Raw genomic sequence first — 20,932 nt, forward strand, 5'->3', positions numbered from 1 at the left:
ACTACTTATTAATGACAGAAGGGCCTAATTTCGGTTTCAGAGAAAAACTAAATAGCTTACTTTAAAATTGGTTTTGTCAATACACAATTTATACATATTTCAGAATATTAGAATATGGTCATTTAATACTCGATTATACAAACAATAAAAAGATTAACTTACAGGTAAAATGTCTTCTAATTCTAAACAAAGGCTTTTTGATAATTTTGTTTGAAACGGAAAAAGTTCGTTTGCCAAACAAATTTCTATTCTTATCTACACTAAATCTTATCTTAAATTACTATACACAATTTGTTTATATTGATATCTTAAAATTTTATTTCGATGGATTTTTTTATTTATTTTTCTTTGGTTGGGAAAGAAGAAACATAACAAAATATAAATATATATATATATATATATATATATATATATATATATATATATATATATATATATATATATATATATATATATAGAAAAGGAAAAAAGAAGTCTTCGCTGACTACGTTAGAAAACGGAGCTTTGAGAATTATTGAGATACGCAGCGGTGATATGGATGTGGATACATAAGTGGTTACTAGGTGGTACTCTTTTAACTGAGTTTCAAGCTTTTGAAAACGTTTATTTTCATCGTCAGGAAAAAACTGAAATAAAGTGCTAATATTAGTAAAACGTTCTCGAAAAAAATTTACATTTTTTCTTAAGAAATTAATTTTCTAAGAAATTAAAGTTCTTTAAGCTATAATACACTGTAGGCATAAACCTGTTCTTCAATAATAAAGTAATATAAATTTGATTTTGACTGAGTAAAAATTCGAAATTGAGTTTATAGAGTAGAAAAATAAAGTTTTTTGTAACACTGAACCTGCTAGGCAAACGACAGTTTGCCAGAAAATTTTAAAGCGATCGGTTAAATTGTTTAACAGTTATTTTATTTATTTATAACAAATAAAATTTGTTTGCAACAATACAAGTCATAAAATGATAAAGTTACAATAATTCTACGATTAGATTATAAAAGAAAAAGGATCATTCTATCAACTTTATTAAAAAAAATAAAGAAAAATGGTTTTAAATACTACAAAATCATTTTGCGAAAACATATAAAATTTTTGGTTATAAACAATTATTACAATAACTTTTCAACTGCTACTGTTTCTCTTTTTCCCTTACTCCCTTTTTTAAATTGACAGTAGGTTTGTTCAAAACACTTAGAGAGATCTATTTAGCATCATTTGAAGCAAAATGCTTTTTAAGTTTTAATGTGCAAAACTCGAAAAAGATTGCCTTTTAATGGAATCGTTCACCAATCTTCAAAATGTGGTCCTAAAAATCGGCTGACTTTGAAACTCACGGGAGCGGTGGAGGGGGAAGAAGCATTTAACTGTATCTCTGTTTTCTTTTTCATGGAGTTCGACGTTTCTTTTTTTAATTTGTGTGTAATTGTTGCGCACATAACGAATATGTATTTTTTAAATAATTAAATTGTTAAATGAACCATCTAATTTTTTATTTTTTTTATATTATTTGAGGTAATTTTTATTGTAAATCATAAATATTTATGAATAATATATAAGTTTTCAATAAACAACATAAATAATTTATGTTTAATAGATTTTATGAAAAAAAAAAAACAAATTATCCTATTTAATTACTTCTAAAAATAGTATTTTATATAGGTATTGCTATGGAAATAAGTAGGTTCAAATAAAAATGTGAGATATTTCTCAATGAAAAAATTTTCTCAATGGAAAATTTTTCATGCAACCTATTAGTTTATGTATTAATATTTATTTATTTAACAATTTCTAAACAAATTATAAAACAAGGTTTTCTGCTTCGAAATTACTTTTAGAGTTATTCTAAGACGAAAGTTATTGTGTATTATTTGTAAAATACTTACTTAGTACAAGACGAGTACAAGATGGCGTCTGATAGTCAAGTCGCAGTTTTAACAGCGGAACTAAATAAGATAAAAAAGCAAGAATTAATTTATTAGTGAATTTAAAGTTACCACTGTCCGGTTCTAAGCCTCAGTTATCAGATTACGTTAATAATAAATAACACAAACAGTGCAAAAAGGTCTTAAAGCATTCAATGTCGAACATAACCTAGACGTTATTGTGTGTGAACAGTGTATAAAGACAAACAAGGAACTTACTATTATAAAAAGTGAACTTGCAGCAGTAAGTAAACTATCATTCCATCTAAAAAAACGTACGGAAGAGAAACAAGATTTAATTTCTTTATTAAAAGATAAATATAATAAAAATTCAGCCATTCATACATGACTGATAAACAAAAAGAAAATAAAAACAATCTAAAAACAGGACACTCATCTTGGAATACCCAGCCGAAAAAAGAAAACAAATACAAACCGAATATTGGAAGCAATGACTCGTCTACTGTAAACACCATTCCTATGTGTCCCGCATTGGTGTTGATATGAAAGCCGATAATATTCTAAAATTTTTGGGTGAGACGGTAGCCGATATTACTTTTAACTGCGTTGAATGGCATCGAACTGACAAATACTCCACATATAAGGTATCTTTCCCTTTCGATAAAATTGACGAAGTCTACAGTCCTAATATTTTTCCCAAAGGAGCTGCCGTTAGGGGATTTAATTTCAACAGAAATTTTCAGGACAAAAAGAAGACGGAGGAAGAAACCTAGAAGCTTCTACAAAATTTTATCAAAATAAACTAATTCGAAAAGGTACGGTAAGCATGTTTCATGTTAATTTGCAGTGTATTTCAAATAAAGTCGATATGATAAATGCTTTTCTTGCGGATCAAAAATTATATGACGAAGAAAATTTAAAATTAATTAACATCTCCGGCTTTTCATTAGCTAATTTTTTTTGTAGGTTAAAAAAGAAATAAGGTGGAGTTGCAATTTATGTAAAAGAAATTATTATGTATTCTTCTCTTAATCTAAATGAATATAATGTAGAGCAAAGTTCTGAGTTTTGTGCAATTTATTTACCTTTAATAAAACCAATATTTTAACTGTATACAGATCGGGTAAGGGTGACTTTGACTTATTTTTGGTGAATTTTGAAAATTTCATAGCTTCCTTGCTTAGTAAAGAAGACAAACTTATCATACTCGGTGATTTTAATATAAATTTTAAAATTGAATCTGACCCTTTTTTTGATATTCAAAATCTATTAACATCTTTTGGTCTAAAAACAACTATCCAGTAGTTCCATCGACAACATTATGAGAATTTTTTCTGAAACTATGTACAGAGTGGGCGTATTTGAACCTTGTTTTTCTGAGCGTCGAGCTCAATTTTTATTTATTGACTCTGAGCATAAAGTTGTTAACACTTGTCAAACATTTCAACGGTTTATTACTTCTTCTGGTTTACAGAAGTTTAAACGTGCGCTAGCTAGTACAAATATGGACTTTTTCTACGATATTAATAATGACACTGATTTTTTAACAGTCTTTCTTACCGAAACTTATAACAATTTAATATTAAAGCATTTTCCACTAAAAAAGTACGAAAAATGGCTGAAAAAACACCTGTGCAATGGTTTAATAATGATTTAAGGTCTTACAGCTCCAATCTTTCTCGTATTAAACACATTGCAGATGCCACTAAGGATCCCGATTTGTTCAAAGTATATAAACAACAAAAAGTTAAATATAATCGACAATTAAAAATTGCTAAAAAGTCAGCTTACTGTAATTTTATTACTAATTCCAATAATAAACCTAAAGACTGTTGGAAAATAGTAAATTTCGAAAGAAACTACACAAGATCAAGTTTGGTACAACCTGGTGTACCTCCAGAAGAAATGAATCAATTTTTTACTACAATTGCAGAGAATATAATTACATCTCTTCCCAATATTAACGTTGATGTACTCGTCAATTATAGAAATTATCCTTCTCCGAGCGAGTCCTTTTTTTTGTCCCGTTTTGGAAGAAGGGGTCTCTCAAATAATAAAGTCTCTTAGTAATTCTAATTGTAGGGACGTTCACGAAATTAATAGCAAAATTTTAGAAGAAACTTATCAAATAGTTTTAACACCTTTTTTCACTCATCTTATTAATTTAATTATATCAACGGGAGTATTTCCAGAAGTACTAAAATACTCAAAAGTACCACCAATCTACAAAAAAGGTGATTCCTCAAAAACTGATAATTACAGACCCGTAAACATTGTTTCTACTTTTGGGAAAGTAAAGAGATTATAAAACAACAATTTTATTCCTATTTTGAGTCAAATAATTGCTTTAGCAACTCACAATATGGATTCAGAAGTGCTCGTTCTACTACGAACGCAGTATTTAATAATGTGAGCGAGTTGATTGAGGGGCTTGAACGCCTCAATCGCATAGCAATTTCTCTTTGCGACTTGTCGAAGGCTTTTGATTGCGTTTCACACGACATTTTGCTTCACAAATTAAATTATTATGGAATCAGAGGTATCCCTCTCAAGCTTATAACTTCTTATCTATGTGGCACCAGGCGGTAGTGTCTAAAGGTCATCTCTCCGATTTTCTATTTGCAAAACATGGAGTCCCACAAGGTTCGGTCTTAGGACCTCTTTTGTTTATTATTTATGTCAACGATCGGCCTAAATTCATATCTTCGTACAAAACCATACAATCCGCAGATGATAAGACATACCTTATATCAGGAAAAAATAATGATGAATTAAAAATGTCTCGTGAGAAAGTTGCAACTAAATCTAGCTCATGGTTTGCTGCAAACAAACTAAAACTTAACTAATAAAACGCAAAATTTGGTTATGTCTGCAAGTAATTTACATAATGATCTAGTTAACAAAGAGACTGTTAAACTATTGGGAATAACCATAGATAATCAACTCAACTGGTCGGCTCATATCTTAAGAAAAAGCTATCAAGTTCATTATTTGTTATTCGCCAACTAGCAAGGGTTGTAAACTTTGAAACATTAAAAATGACATATTTTTCCTTATTCCACTCTCACCTAAACTATGTTGTAATTATATGGGGCAATTCAACAAATGCACTTAAAATTTTTAGAATGCAAAAGAAAGCTGTCAGGATTTTAGCGGGGGTTAGTTATCTAAAACACTGCCGATCTTTCTTTATCAAATTCAAAATTATGCCGCTACCTACTCTGTTGATATTTCAAGTTCTAACTGAAATTCACAGAAAACGTGCCAATTTAATAAAGCAGTCTGATGTCCATGTTCACAATACACGAAACTGTCACTACCTTCGAACAAATCGCTGTAGATTAAGTCTTTCAGAAAAAAATAGTCTTAGTTATAACTATTACAATATTTTACCAAAAAGTATAAAACAGTTAAGGTTTCGACGTGTCGATAAAGTTATAAAAAAATATCTTCTAAAACATTGTTTTAATGCTCAGAAGAATATACATATGACTCATTGCAGAACATCCACTGAACTGCTTACCGTAACTTTGCCATAAATGTTTTTCTGTTTAATGTGTGTTCTTGTTTGTATATATTTAAGTTACGTTTTATATTCAATTGTTAATACTATGTATGTTTTTTTTTGACTTGCTACAAACAATATTTGTATATGTTATGTAGTTAAATAAATACTCTACTCTACTCTACTTTAAACGTAAAATAAACGCAAATAAATAATTAAAAATGCCGAACGAAGCCAATTTTAACGATTTTCGGCACATTTAAGCCCATTCAATTTAAAATATTCATACGCAAATTGATATACCGTTGCGTTTCTGGATATATAGACTTGGAAAACGTCTAAATTTTAATGTTCGAAACACATTGTTTATTTCTTACCCACAAACTGAGTCTTATTTTAATCGAAAAAATATTATGCTACAATATTACAGTAAACCCAAAGTTAACTACGGAAAGCTGTTTATTTATAACATTTTTTAAACAAATAAAAAATTTCATAAAACCAAGGTATTCTTTCGATTATAATAAACCTATAATATAAAACCAAAATTGAATTGCACATTTTTAACTACTTGATTTAAGCTTTTATCTCATATTTTTGCTTTTTTTTTTAATTCTATGTTCAACCTAATAAAAATTGGTTCTAAAAACGCTAAAATTGGCTTTTTAGTTGTTTATTTGCCATTTTCATTTGAAATAAACGTTTTACATAAAAATCAAAAGAATAACTTTTGTCTTTAAATTACCCAAGTTATTAAAAAAAGCCAATTTTCGGTAAACTTTTCAACAGAACATATTAGCAACATAATATATCGATTAAAACAAGTTTTAGCAGTAAGTATGAAATTGACCTTTTCCGACAAAAGCTCCTGCTAAACATGCTAGGCCACCCGCCTAGCATGTTTAGCAGGAAATAAAACCTAGTTGATTTCAGATTATTTATTTCTAAAGCAGTACATAAACCAATATTATTTCTAGAAATAACTGAATGGGATAATTTGTATTTTTCAAAAAATCTATTAAAAATAAATTATTTACATTTACTAAAGAAGTATACATTTATCCTAAATATTTATGTTTTACTTTATGAATTACCTTAAATAATACAAAAAAAAAATATAAAATAAAAAAAAATTGCTTAAACACATAAGACGGTTTATTTAACTGTTTATTTATTCAAATAACACATATTCATAATGTACGCAAAAAGTACATAAAAATTAAAAAAAGAAAAGTTAAAATCCATGAACAAGAACTAGAGATAAAGTTGGGAGCTCCTTCCCCCTTCATTGCCACCACGAGTTTCAAAGCCGGCCGATTTTTAGATTTACATTTTGAAGCTTTAAAGCTGTATGTTGTTTCAAATGACGCTAATTAGATCTCTGAATTGTTATAAATAAAGCTGCTAACAGTTTAAAAAAAGAAAGAAACTAACTTCGTCCCAAATTGTCCCAAGACAACTTTTTCTTTTTTAAATTTGTAAAATATACAAGCTTTCCAAATATGAAAAAATAATTTTCCTGTGGCAACAGTTAAACAGATATTGCAATTGTTTATAAGTAAAAAATTTATATGTTTTTGCAAAACTGTTTTGCAATATTTAAAATTATTTTTCTTAATTATTACTATTTTTTGAATAAAGTTACTGTAAATTACTGTAACTTTATTATTTTTTGACTTATTGCTACAAAAAAGTTAATTTGGGATAAATAAATTTTAAACAGTTTGACCGATCACTTTGAAATTTCGATCATATTTTAAGCGCTATATGATCAACATTGTATATAATATGAAGGTTCTAACGTATTTTTTAAAAAACCGACATTTCTGACGTATTTTGCAACTTTCTAAGCAAGAAATAAGAAAAAACCATTTAAAAACGCCCATTTTAAGGTTTTTATATGACTTATAAGCTTATTACTCTTAAATTTGTTTCAAATGCTTCATTTATTGCTGATAGACGAAAAAAGTAAAAATTTACCGTTTTTGACCTTAATTTGTTAGTAACTAATTAAGTCAAAAAAATCGACTGCAGGAAACATATAGGCTTTTGTTACAGAGGTCCATACTACCCAAAGTAACTATCGTTTGCCTGGCCGGTTCAGTGTCACTAACAGGGTACTTTTTATGCGTATATCCCTGGCCTATTATTTAACACTACCAAACGACAGTTTCATTGCAAAACATTTATATTTGAGTTTAGGTCTTCGAATTTGATGACACAACTGGATTTAAATGTTAACTAATTAGTTGGAGGATTTTTGATTTAGAAACATTTAAATTATTTTTTTTACAATTTACAATTTGCATTCATTCATTACAAGTTTACAACTTTTATTAATTATACTAGGATATAGGTCCTCCCACTGTCGATGTGTGACGTTTGTTTTTTTTTATAATGAGAGCTATTCAATATTCCTCCAGAGTACTGGGGGTATTTACCTAATAAAATAATCTCTTTCCTGATCTTTTCAGATGGGTCAGGAGTATTTAGTATTTCTCTTTTATTTGTATTACCTTTTATTTTATTATTGCTATTGTTATATAGCGAACGGGTAGCAAATTTTTGCCTGGAGAGTTGACTTGTGAAAGGTTCTGGATAGAAGTAAAAGAAGAAGTAGGTTGTAAATTTTCAGAGTCTAGTTAGTGGCTTGTATTGCTTTTATTTAAAATGTTTGCACAGGAAGTTTTGGGAACCTGTTTTTTTGCATCAAAACAATTTATGTTGGAAAAATGCCTTAGTTTTCTACCTTCCTTAATTAGTTTTTACCTATTAAACTCTAGACAAGCTGATAAATTTGTTAAAAAATGATTTCCTGAGCAACTCTAACATTTTAGGATCAAGTCAATTTTTTGGCAATCTTTTGTTTTAGGGGGCTTAGCCTTTACCACATTTTGGTCGACTCTTAAGCTAACTGTACAAATGACCATATATGAGGCAATTAAAACAGAATAAAAGCTTTTGCGTATAGTGTTCCAACTCCTTAATAACTTTATTTATTGATATATATATATATATATATATATATATATATATATATATATATATATATATATATATATATATATATATATATATATATATATATATATATATTGATATGATATGGGAGAAATAAAAATGTTTAAAGAAAATAATTTATAAGTTATATACTACATAATATTAGATATTAAAAGTATTTGATTATTGCAACCAACTATACATGTGAGTGATAGACAGATATACATACTCTCCAAGTGACATTTTAGGAAATTTTTACGAATATAAGTGGGGTTATAATTGTTTAAAATGTGTAGTTTATTAAATTAGAATGTTAAGTTACTAATTTAATTATATATTCTGATCTGAAAAGCCTAAATGTAAACAAAATTATCAATAGAACATTAACGAATTCTCCAGAATGCAGAATTTGATCATTGTTTACGGTCGAACATTCTCGAAATAATGGTTATGTCTGTGGAACGAACATATATTTTTTTCGAGAACATCCATATAGAAGTAATAGAACAAATGGAACATGATTTCTTACCAGATGATACTAGAACATCCAAAAAGATATGAATACCCGTGATTTGGATTCAAGATGGCCAGTTTATTATGAAAGTTAGTAGAAGATAGACTCATTTAGTTAGTGAAGTAAATTGTTCAGAATTTTCAAGACAGTCAGTGAATCAGTTACAAATAGTCCAATTGTTTAATATAGTGAGTTAAATGAAGATTAAAAATTATGCACATTTATAATTATACATAAATAATTATTGAAGATTAAAAAAGTATATTAGAAGAATATTAGTTGGATATTGTAAGAAATTAAAATTATATTATGATTGGAGATTAGTATAAATCAACTTATAATAATTGGATATTGGTATATGGAAAAGAAGAATAAATATAAATGCTGTTTTGCTGGTTTGCTTGGTGGTTTATAAATGCTGGTGAAGAAAAATATATCTTAAATTGGTAGAAGCTGATAATTGGAAAAAGTAATCTCACAAAAACAAGGATAACCGAAGTACGAAGACATTCAGTGGTGATTAGAATCTATATAGTGGAAAACAGTTCATTTAGGCATTCAGTGAAAGAAAGGTACAAAATTTTGTTAATATAATTTAGTTAGTGTCATAACAATTTCAATTTTGAAGATAGTTTGTTTAAATTTTACATTGTCTATAGAATTTAATTAGTTTTATAAGAATATCAATTTAAAGATAGTTTATTTTAAATTTACATTGGCTAGGTTAGATATATATGTGTGTTTCATAATAGTTATAATAAAGATAATTTAAAAAAGTACTTACAAACTAATTCTTTGAGAACCGCGATAAAAACCCTATATTATTAAAATACTCATTGCTCATCATTCAAACAAACAATACATCATAATAATAATATATATATATATATATATATATATATATATATATATATATATATATATATATATATATATATATATATATATATGTATATACAATGCCTGAGATTTATCCTATTGTTTTATTTTTAACTTTATATACTCTTATTATTAGTCATTTAATACATTCTGTAAAATTGCCACCTGTTCTCTTAACTTTTCTGTTTCATTTTTACTAATCGCTAGTTCTCCTTCCAATCAGCAACTTCAAGTTCCAGAATATCTTTTTCTTTTCCGTTTCCAGTTGCTGACCATATTGCAGATAGAAATTGATTGTTGCAGATTCTTGCAGATGAAAATTGAGTTCTTAAAGATCTATACTTACTAGTATTTCTAGTAGGACTATGTGATCGATTTCTGGATGTCGACCTAAACAACCTTCTGACCTTATTCTTTGGTTCTCCTTTTCCTACCTAAGATTGGCTTCTGCAATTGTTTTATAAATCTCCCATTCTTTCGCAGTTAAACAACTTCTGTTTTTATTTTGAGTGTGTTGTTGAAGTTTGTGCGGTGTGCTTAAAACTTGGGATGAAATAGGTTGTTCGTTATCTGCGGTTGTGACTTCTTCATTTTCTCGAAATCATATTTCTTTTAATTTTGTGCTAGATCTGAAAATGTTTTTCGCCGCTTTATACTCCTGGGTTGATATAAGTTTCCCATCTAACGTTTTGTGATGTTGTAATCGGAGAGCTTGTTGCGTTTCGACATCGTGTACTCCATCTATCAAGTCTAGCTTGGGCCCGCCAAATGCAATTATCTTATTGCAGGCTTTCGTTACGTTTGTGATATCAAACATTTAGCTGACTTTGGAAAAACCTACTTTAGATGATGCCAACATTCTTGTTTCTAGAGCTTAAACGAGAGAAGTATAACTGATTGTGGTAGAAGATTGATTTAAAATTTGGCTTGAGGACCATTAAAAATGTAGAAAGAGGAACAATAAATTAAGATTGCAATCTTACTACCATTTATACCGTAATACGCAATGTAATAAATTACAATTTGAAGTATCACCCACTGACGTGGGAATAAAAAAATAGAAGCATTAACAATTATGTAATTTAATGACTAACTTTGTTATTATAACTAACTTACGATCTAGTCAAAGTTTGTTTGTAGAGTTCTTATATTTAAACCTCCGATTCACTGTACGCGAAGTACAAAACACTATAGCACTGATACAGATTTAACTAACTAGAACATGAACTAAGGATGTTTTTTTGAGTTTTAAGAAACTTAATTTATTAACAATAAGCTTTGGCAGAACATGTAGCTTTTAAACTATAAGCGAGACTAAAATACGCGAAAAGTTCTACTATAAACTAAAAGCGTCCACGTCTAGCTAAATTCAAGCTACTAAAAAAAAAGTGTCAATTTTGGGTTAATTCTAACTTCTTACTGACTACCTTAAAACTTCGAAATTTCTATTTTTGAATGTTTTTTTATTTTACTACGAGAGGCGGCGTAACAGTCCTTAGATAAATTTTCTACAGAAATTTATCCAGGTTGCATCCTGAAAAAGTAAATGCAAGAGGTTTTGCCGTCGAATGTGAAAGGTTTTAAAAGTTTGATAGTTTTAATTGTGTCTGATTTAACTGTTAAAAGTGATTAGCGACTTGTTAGATTTTACTAACGCGGTGCTACAGGTTTAATATTTCCTTTGTTAATTTTCCTTATGTGGTCGTTGAAACTAGAAATAGAATAGACAATAAATTGGCTTTGAATTTATTTTATAAAAACTTACTTAGTTATAGTTTCATAAAGGGCTTGATTTTTCTTCTAGTGGTATCTTCATGTATCTTTCAAATTGTTCTTCTTTAGGTTATTGTTTTCTTATCAAATGTTTTCTTTATCAAAACTGTCACATGTTAGGTTAATTGCAGGGTATGCTTATCTTGAGTGACATGACATTTAACCTCGTCTGACAGGTTATTTGACATCAACTTCTAAAGGTCAATTTATTGTTTCATGAAACTAAAAGTTTTACTTTGAATTGTTGGTCCTAATAGGTTGGAGACAGGATATCTTGTCATCATTTCGTTTAAAGGTTGGATTTGTGGTTTTTTTGAGTTGTTTTTTTTTTGAGAAAAAAAGTTGAGATTTTTGGGTTCACGTGTGCCAAGGGTACTGAATATACAGGAAATTTCTGGATTTAAAACTCAAATTTACCTCAACAGGATCAGGAATCAATTCTATTTGTAAAATAGGCGCTTATAGCAGATTAAATTCTTGATTGAGAATTATTTTACATTAAGGTCACCTTACATCAACGGTAAGTCCTATCTAAGACCTATTATTCCATCAATCACAACTTAAACACTTACTAAGAATATTCTTTTACTTTCAGACCTTATATATTTATTTTATATTCTTCTCCTCCTTCAAATCTTCTCTTTGGTGTTTACTTTTTATTGGCTTCAATACAAGCTGTTCGTCGTTTGGATCTACAACTTCAAGAAGCTGATTGTAGGGTTATTGGATATAAAGAAGACCAAGCTATAGACCCTAAGAAGGAAAGTGGACAATAAACTTGGTGAGAATTAACCATTTTACCTTTCCTGCAACCATCTTGTCTACCTTACCATATTTGGGATAATATTAGTCACATATTCAAATAGTTTATCTGTGGTTACATACAACTGATGTATTTATAATAACCTTCTCTTCCACCAGACGTTTAGATAATTGAAACTATTAATATCTGAAATAAAAGTAACCTTAAATTATAATTATTAGTAGTTTAAAGTATAATTAGATTAAGTTACAAAATACAGACGGTGTGATATAATATTAGGTTAGAAACTTACCGTTGACAAAGTAGTGTGCACCTAAGGTATATATATATATATATATATATATATATATATATATATATATATATATATATATATATATATATACACTGGGGTTATTCAAATCATTGTAATAATCCATATTCTTTGCCCTAAGCATAAAATTATATTACAATTAACCTCTCTATTGAATAAAAATTTAAACTATAAACATAAAGTGTAGTTCTTGACATGACATAAGTGCGTGCCCTCCAAGTAAAAACCTGGCAGGACCCTGGGCTACCTGGCCTTTCGGCATACGCCCGTTAGTGAAACCTCTGCCCCTACGAGTCCGACACCAAAGTGAAGGTGCCACGGGGCGCGTACCAAAGACGTCCCGTGGGTCCCCCCGTGGGGGTACCCCGTAGGGTTACCACGACACGTCTAGCACACGCAACCCGCGGGGGCTCCACCTTCCCCGTAGTACCTGTGTTGTGAGTACCTTGCCTACCCGTTACTCCCACACTACGGGCGGGTAGGTTCGGCAGGCGGAGGAATTTCCACCTCACACGTAGACAGGTCGCCGCCGAGGATCTCTCCTCTACCACTCTTGGATCTCCCGGTGGGTACGTGCCGGGGCACCTACACCACTCCTGACCGCCGTCAGGAGCGGTGTATCCACACCCCTCCTGACCGAGGTCAGGAGAGGTATTTACGGGCCCAGCTCGTTCAACCTCACCAGGCTCTTTTGGAATGGGAGTAGAGTGGTCCCACGAGTAGTCTCGTCTCGGATACTAGGAGTGTAGACCGGTGACCGTGTCGCCGAAGCGACCGTGTGCGTTTCTACAAACCCGACACCTCAAGCGACGGCTCTCCACCTCCCTATTCCTACCCATTAGTCGCCTCTTACGACAGGCAGGGCTTTCTGACCCCGGCCGTATTCTTATCTCCGCGAGCCGGACGGAGTGTAGTTCTTGACAGGTGACAACCATAGATAGGTGACAACAACACCTCCGCTGGGTTATGGCTAATGGTCTGATACGCGGCATTATTCGATAAATTTGGCCATAACATTTTACCCACCCAACTCTCTGGATATATATTGGATTTAAACCAAATCTTAAAGAGCTGGTCCGACTATTTACCACCTTTAATTTATAAAAATAGAATATTTTTGTAACAACGGAGCTCGGTACACGACCTATACGTTCGACGGTAGCTTTAAAAAAAGGTTTTTTTTTAAAGCTTTTAAAATAAATTTAAAAACAGATTTTACGTACGCACTTTACCTTGTGGATCATAATAATTTTTTTATTAACCAATTTTAAATACTTCACATCCATAATAAAGGCCTTAAGCTATGAATATTAGAATCAATGGAAATTAACAAATTAAAAAATACAGATATAATTATGAATGGCCAACTTGATACCAACAGTCTCCCCTCCTCAATTTATTCAGTCAAAAAATATAAAATGTAAAAATGCATTCTTTTAAAGAGCTTACAACTTTTTGGAAATGGCGACAAGTTTTTTTTTTATTTTGTGTATATCCCATCTCCAAAAACTCGTTTTTTATAGTTTGACTTCAAAATACATAAAATTCACTAAAAAAACAGTTTTCCGGATTTTTGAAGATAGTGTACCATACCGAAAAATCCGAAAAAATCAAAGATATAGTTTTTGATCAAATACATAAAATAAAAAAAGCATGCGGCCAACTGAAAAAAAGGAATATACACTTTTTTCGAAAAAAAATTCCTTTTTAGGTTATGCACACTCAAGCTAAGAATCTATAAAACTAGAAAAATTGCGCTTAGTCTTATTTTTTAATCACATAAAAAGTAAAAACGTGAGAATATTGATTCAGGTTGCGTCGATCTCAAAAAATATTAATACTCCTGCAAAAACCCTTAAAAACTGTGAAAACATGGTTTTGTGAAGGGTTTAAAGGAGTTTCACCAAATTTTTAACAAAATTCTAATGTAAACGAATCCCATATTTCTGGCAATTTTCCCTTCAATCTTCAATGATCTTTAATTCATTTTAAACTCTTTTTTGAAGTATGACAACCTGCGCTATCCTGTTGGAAGACAAAATTTTCCGCTGATGTTTTCCCTAATCTGTACAAGAGATTCATTTAAAATATTCAAATATTTATCCGTGTTTAAAATCCCATCTATAAAATGTAACTTTTCCACACCTTTAGACGACATGCTGCTCCAGATCTTGACAGATGCAGGAAATTTGACTTTTCTCTTAAGACAGTAGGGATGGAAAGCTTTATTTTTCCTGCGAATCACGCGACTCATACTGTCTTGTCTTTAACACACACTTCAAATCTGGACTCATCACTCCATTGTATTGAATCCCATTGCGACTGAGTCCAATCTTTATTCTCTTTATTTAAACAATTTAAATTTATTAAAAACAATTTGTACTAATTTTTTCAACTATAAAATTTACCTCCTGAGTGGTTCTTCATTCAAAATAGGCATAAAATCTAAAACCTCTATTGACTTATTATTTAATAAGAAAATTTGGCCACCGGGTGTAAACATTAAATGGTCTACATCTTATTTTACTTATTCACATAGCTCCCTTAGGGTTTGGTTTCAGATCTCTGGAGACCTAAGCCTCCTGTAGAGTCTTTCTTTTCTCACAAGTTTTTAAAAACTTTACATTTTCTTTTTTACTTAAATTTAACACAGCCACCTACAACCATTCTACTTTTGCAGTTCTTACATATCTTGTCAATATACTTATAACTTACCCTTTTTATATTTCTCATGTACCTAGTGTTGCTTTATAACAGATAGGGCCTATTCTTCCCAAGTTATAAGTTGAGTAATGTATAATCAACATATTACAAAACCACGTTTCAACCATCAATTTTCTGTTCGTCTCATATAGTTATTATAGTTATTAACACCCAAAAACAACTAACCAACTTTATCCTTAACACATAATCAGTTATTGATGTCCATGAACTTGTAACTTAAAATTTTTTATATTTACCAGGTACCAAATGTTGTGTTTTAACATACAGGGCCTTCTATGCTTAAGTTATAAGGTCAATACTACATGAAAATTACATTACAAAAGTATCTTATTTTATTTGCTTAATAGCACTTTCAAATATATTATTCCCTATTTCACCCCTTAATAATAAAGTTTCAAGAATCCAACTTCCCACATATGTCTATTTTGCATTTTCCAGGTATCAAATTTTGCAAAACATAAAAACATAAAGGGCCTTTTATTAGAATCTTTATTTTACACCACTTTCTTCAGACTTATGTATAGTTGGTTGCCTATTAATACCCACACAATTTTTCACCACAATTCATTACAAATACATTAATCAATAAAACAATTCATGGTCTTAACATAAATTCAGGACAAATTTACAATTTAAAACTACAACATTGATGGTTGCTACTGTTATATTATTTTAATTTTAATTTTAACTTATTCAATTTTTAAATATTGCTGACTTCTGTCATATTTAGACAAATACATTAAGTTACACTGACTGCTTTGTTCGGACTTCCGTTCTAATATGTCAATATTGTCATTTCAATCAGTTGCTATCATCAAGTCCTCGTAGACACTTTGTCTCAGGACCAGCAACTTTATGTAGAGTCGTACGTTGCTATGTTATCAAATCCACTGGTAACTTTAACATCTTAATATATAAGACCGAATAATGTAAACTTAATTTTAACCTATAACTTTTAACGGGTTTTTACCCAGATATTTAGTGGCTCAAAACATGTATATCTATTAAGTATTAACCACATTTTGTATTATTCTTGGTCAAAATATAAATTTCACGTTCTTTTAACTAAAGTGGTTATATACTTTTTAGGACACTGATGATGGAATATGAATTCCGAAAACGTTTCGTCTTTATGATATAGCCCGATTGGGTTTTTAATTACATACCTTTTATAAAGGATTTTAATAAATTTTTTTATAGTTTCTTATTGTTATATTTCTAAATATGTTTTGTATGTGTTCTTCTTGACCTTCTTGTTATAATAAATATATTACTTTTGACACTAAAGACATAATTTTACAACGAAATTTAAAAATTAAATATTTAAATATTAATATTTTTCAGCCTCTGATCATTCACAAAGTGATAATACTAATGCATTAAGCAGAAATGCATCTTTTAGAGAAATTCAAACTCCAAAGAATTACTCAGAACATAATGAAGAACATATAAAGGACGTACCTATTGAACTTTTCACAGTGAGCAAGATGGTAATTACTACTAGTAATGTAGATAAGTGTATTGTAGTTCCAAGAGAGTAAAACGTAAATTTTAAAATAAAAAAGTATGGTATCACCTTTGTTATTGGTGTCTGGTATTAGTTTCTGTCTGTCATCTATACAATATATTATCTAGAGGTACGTATACATATGCGCGCTTCTCGGCGCTCCTACATGCGCGTTTATAGTATGTTCGTTAGATTAGTACGTGTTTTCAAATCGCGCACAAACGGCGCGCACACGGCGCACCACGATCCACCATTTGGTAATGGAGTAGTTGAAAGAAAATATTAAGTATAAAACTTCTTGATGCTTACCGTGAAAAATCCCTACTATGGAATCCTCAACATAAAGCCTATCAAGTCCATCATGAGCTCGGAGGCATTTCGGGTTGTAAACAGGATAGTGTGCCACCAACGTCGTTGCTTCTTTTCTTTTTATACAAACTTTTAGTTACCAAGAAAGCACCACTTATCAAAGACATGGCATAAATTTTATCGTATGACAGAGATATGATTATCTACAATTATTAAATGTAAATAAATTTGTTTGGATCTCGGAAGGTTTATCAAAATGAAAAATTTCAACGAACATTGAACGCGACACGAACGCGCGGCGCACACACAGCGCGAAGTGCGAGGCTCGCATATCTATACTCACTTTAAGATAAATTTTTGCCATTCTGGTATTTTATCTATGACATTTTGTTTTAATTCCTTAACATTTTTAAAATATCAAAATAATCTATTTTTCAGTACTTTCGCCATTTAATATTTTTATTGGGAAGTAACCATAATTTTAGTTTAAAATACGTTTATATACTGCTATATTTAGTTGAATTTTTTCTATAGATCTTCTATTTGGATATAGTAGATATTTTTTAAGATGTATTTTATAGTCCAGGTGCATCGTATATGATCCTAGTTTTTTGCTTCAATTGCTTTGAAATATTGTTAAAAATGATAATTCAACTATACGTACACTACCAAAGGTGGATACAATTTTTTATTAAACAATTAGTGAAAAACCTGAGAAACATTCAATGTTTTTTCTTCTTTTCGTTGGTATATCTCGGCTGCTGTACATTTTAGAAAAATTTTGTAACGACAAAAAAGTTTAACAATTAAATATCCTATTAAAAAAATTGATTTTAAATTAAGAACATAATAATTATTATTGCAAAATCAGCAAAAACAATTCAAAAAGGGCCAAAAATAAAATGTTTTTTAATATTATTTTTCAAGTATTTAGGATTGACATGGAACTTTTAAAATTCACCCAGAAAATCTATAAAATAAAAATCAATATACACAATTTTAGCACAATCAGTCAAGTAGTCTTTCCAAAATAATTTTGCAATCCTAACTTTTAAAAACAAGTTATTAATTTTCAAACTTATGCAGAGCTAACAAAAAAAGCTTTATATACTTGTAAGTTGTCAAATAAAAGTCAAATTAATGAAATTATTTGAATAGGGGAACCTAAGAAATATCTTAAACAACTGTATAATTTTTAAGCTGATAAACAAATACAATAACTTATTCAATTTTCAATTACCAATTTTTTTCTAAACTTACTTCAAAAGTTGAGCAAAAGACGCGTATTTAAAATAAAAACATTAATATTCGTTAATTAGTTCCGAAGTTATGATAAAACAAAGTTGACCGGCATTTACACCAATAGAACGAAGGTTTGAGATCTGTTTTTTAAACAGTAATATATTGTTTTATTAGGAGTAAAATGATAATTTTTGTGGCGAGGCTGTACGCGAGGCCAGCGTAGCGAGTTCGATATTAAGCCGCGGAACAAAAAGTTATTTTTACTCCGAATAGAACATACAATTTTTTTTTTCAAACGTCCCAAATAATTTTTATGTCACTATGGCTACTTCAATTGATTTTCACTTTGACAAATTAGAAAAAACACCGATTTTTGCGCTACTCGTTAAGTTTTGTGAACGTTTGTGCTTATTGTCGCCCAAAAGTACGAGTATTATGTCTGATTCCGAAGATTCCACGACATCGTGGATTCCTCCAAAGATTTTGTGTACTGCAAAAACTGTAACCAACGGATTGTTGCCTATTAATCCACTGTGGTTTACAAAGCTTTTGACTTTTACCTTTTTATGCGTAGGCGTTTTATGTCTAAGCGTAAAAATAACATTTTTATATTGTCAATCACGTCACAAAAATTAATACTTTTGTGATGTTTGAAAAAAATACCTTTGTTGTGCCAAGTATGTATACACATTCAGATGACAGTGTACGGATATTGGATAACACCGTTACCAATTCTACTGCCATTGTAAATTTTGCTACTTTTGTAAAATAAGCAGGGCCAAACTCAGGGTAGACTTAGATATGTTTAGGTAAGTTAAATTTTTTAATAGAATATTCGTGATTGAAATAAATGGTCATTATTCCTAAAATGTTTTTATACATAATAAAGATTATTTGTTGGTTAACCACAAGTATTTAATTATATGAACTACATTATTAGTTTTAACTACATCGTTACCTTTAGTGAACATTTATTAATAAGTATTTAATAAAAGTGGTTTAAGAAAATACCCCAGAAATAAAAGTTTCACTTATTTTTTTTATTTATCTTCCGAATTTATTTATCTTCATCGTTTAATGACATTGTAATAGGGTAAATGTTATCTTGCATATTGTATACGGTCCAAAAATTATTCTCCAATTTTATAACATGGTTGAGGTAATTTTTCCAATGTCCATTGTTCAGTACTTTTTCATAATATTCATAAATCAATGTTTTAACGGCTTTTTTTGTGAAACTTGAATTCCTAGAGAACACATACCGCTTCACTTCATTCCACACCATTTGTATTAGGTTTGGTTCACAGTGATAAGGGGAAAGTCTTTAGGTGTGGATATCTACGAGGTATTGTTTGTCACTGTGATTCCTGCATTTTTCAACAATACAATCAACTTTGTATTTGTCAGAAATATTGTTAAATGCTTGAGCAGTTCTTTTTTTAAGTAATTTTCTTTAAAATTAATATCTTTTTCATAAAGCCACTCCTTAATTTGACATTTTACCCAATATTGTTTGAGAAAATATTCCCTAGAATGATAAGATGCATTGTCCAGTACAATTACATTATTTTTATTTTTTGTGAGATTCGGTATTAACATGTGTTCAAACCATTTCTTAAATAGATTTTCGTCCATTTTTCATGCTAATCTTTTTCTGGCAAAAGCACCGTTTTCTGGCAAAAAAAGTCAGGACAGGACCTTCAACAATTTATCTTTGTTTCCTGCATGGACTAAAACAAATCTTGGTCCTTTTAATCTCGTAGTTTTTAAACCTGTGGTAAGTCCATTTATGAAAGCCTGTCGTGTATTTTTTTATTGTTGTATATTGTAATACTTGTCCATTGGAAGTATCAGTATTAACCCACGATTCCTCCATATAAATGATATTGGCTCCTTGATTCTTCAGTTACTTTATTTCCCTAAGAAAGTTTTGCCTCCAAGCAACTATTTGTTGTTTTTGTATTAGTATTAATTTTCTACCTTGCTTGCAATATATAAAACCCATGTCGTGCAATAGTCTTTTCAATGTACTCTTAGTAAAATTTACTTGAAATACGAAGATGCTCCGTTTCGTTAATTTCTTTTAGTACTATGTAAAGTGTTGGAGGAATGTTGTCCATAAAAAACCGTGCACTGCTTGTCTTATTTTAAAGCAAGTTACTTTGTCCGATTTTTAGTCTTACGACTATTCGAATATCCGGTTCTTTTCTTCTTATGGGAGATACGAGTGGCCCATTTTTATTTTCACCTCTATATCGGAATACCGTTTGTTCAGAGACTCCAGTCATAGCAAAAACTTCCCGAAATATTAGTGTTTTGTGTAAAACCAGAGGTCGCTGGTTAAATAAAATTAGAATATTAATAAAGAAAAAATGCAATATTTTGTTTGTAAAGAAATTAGCAATTAATTTAAATATTACGAAAATTAGCTGGCTTTACTCATTGCTGTTATCTGGACAAAGAAAAGATTTACCTTTGAAATTGGTGTATTAATCGTAGCAAGCAGTACAATAGTAGA

This window comes from Diabrotica undecimpunctata, chromosome 5 (assembly GCF_040954645.1).
Source record: "Diabrotica undecimpunctata isolate CICGRU chromosome 5, icDiaUnde3, whole genome shotgun sequence".
Taxonomy (NCBI): Eukaryota; Metazoa; Arthropoda; class Insecta; order Coleoptera; family Chrysomelidae; genus Diabrotica; species Diabrotica undecimpunctata.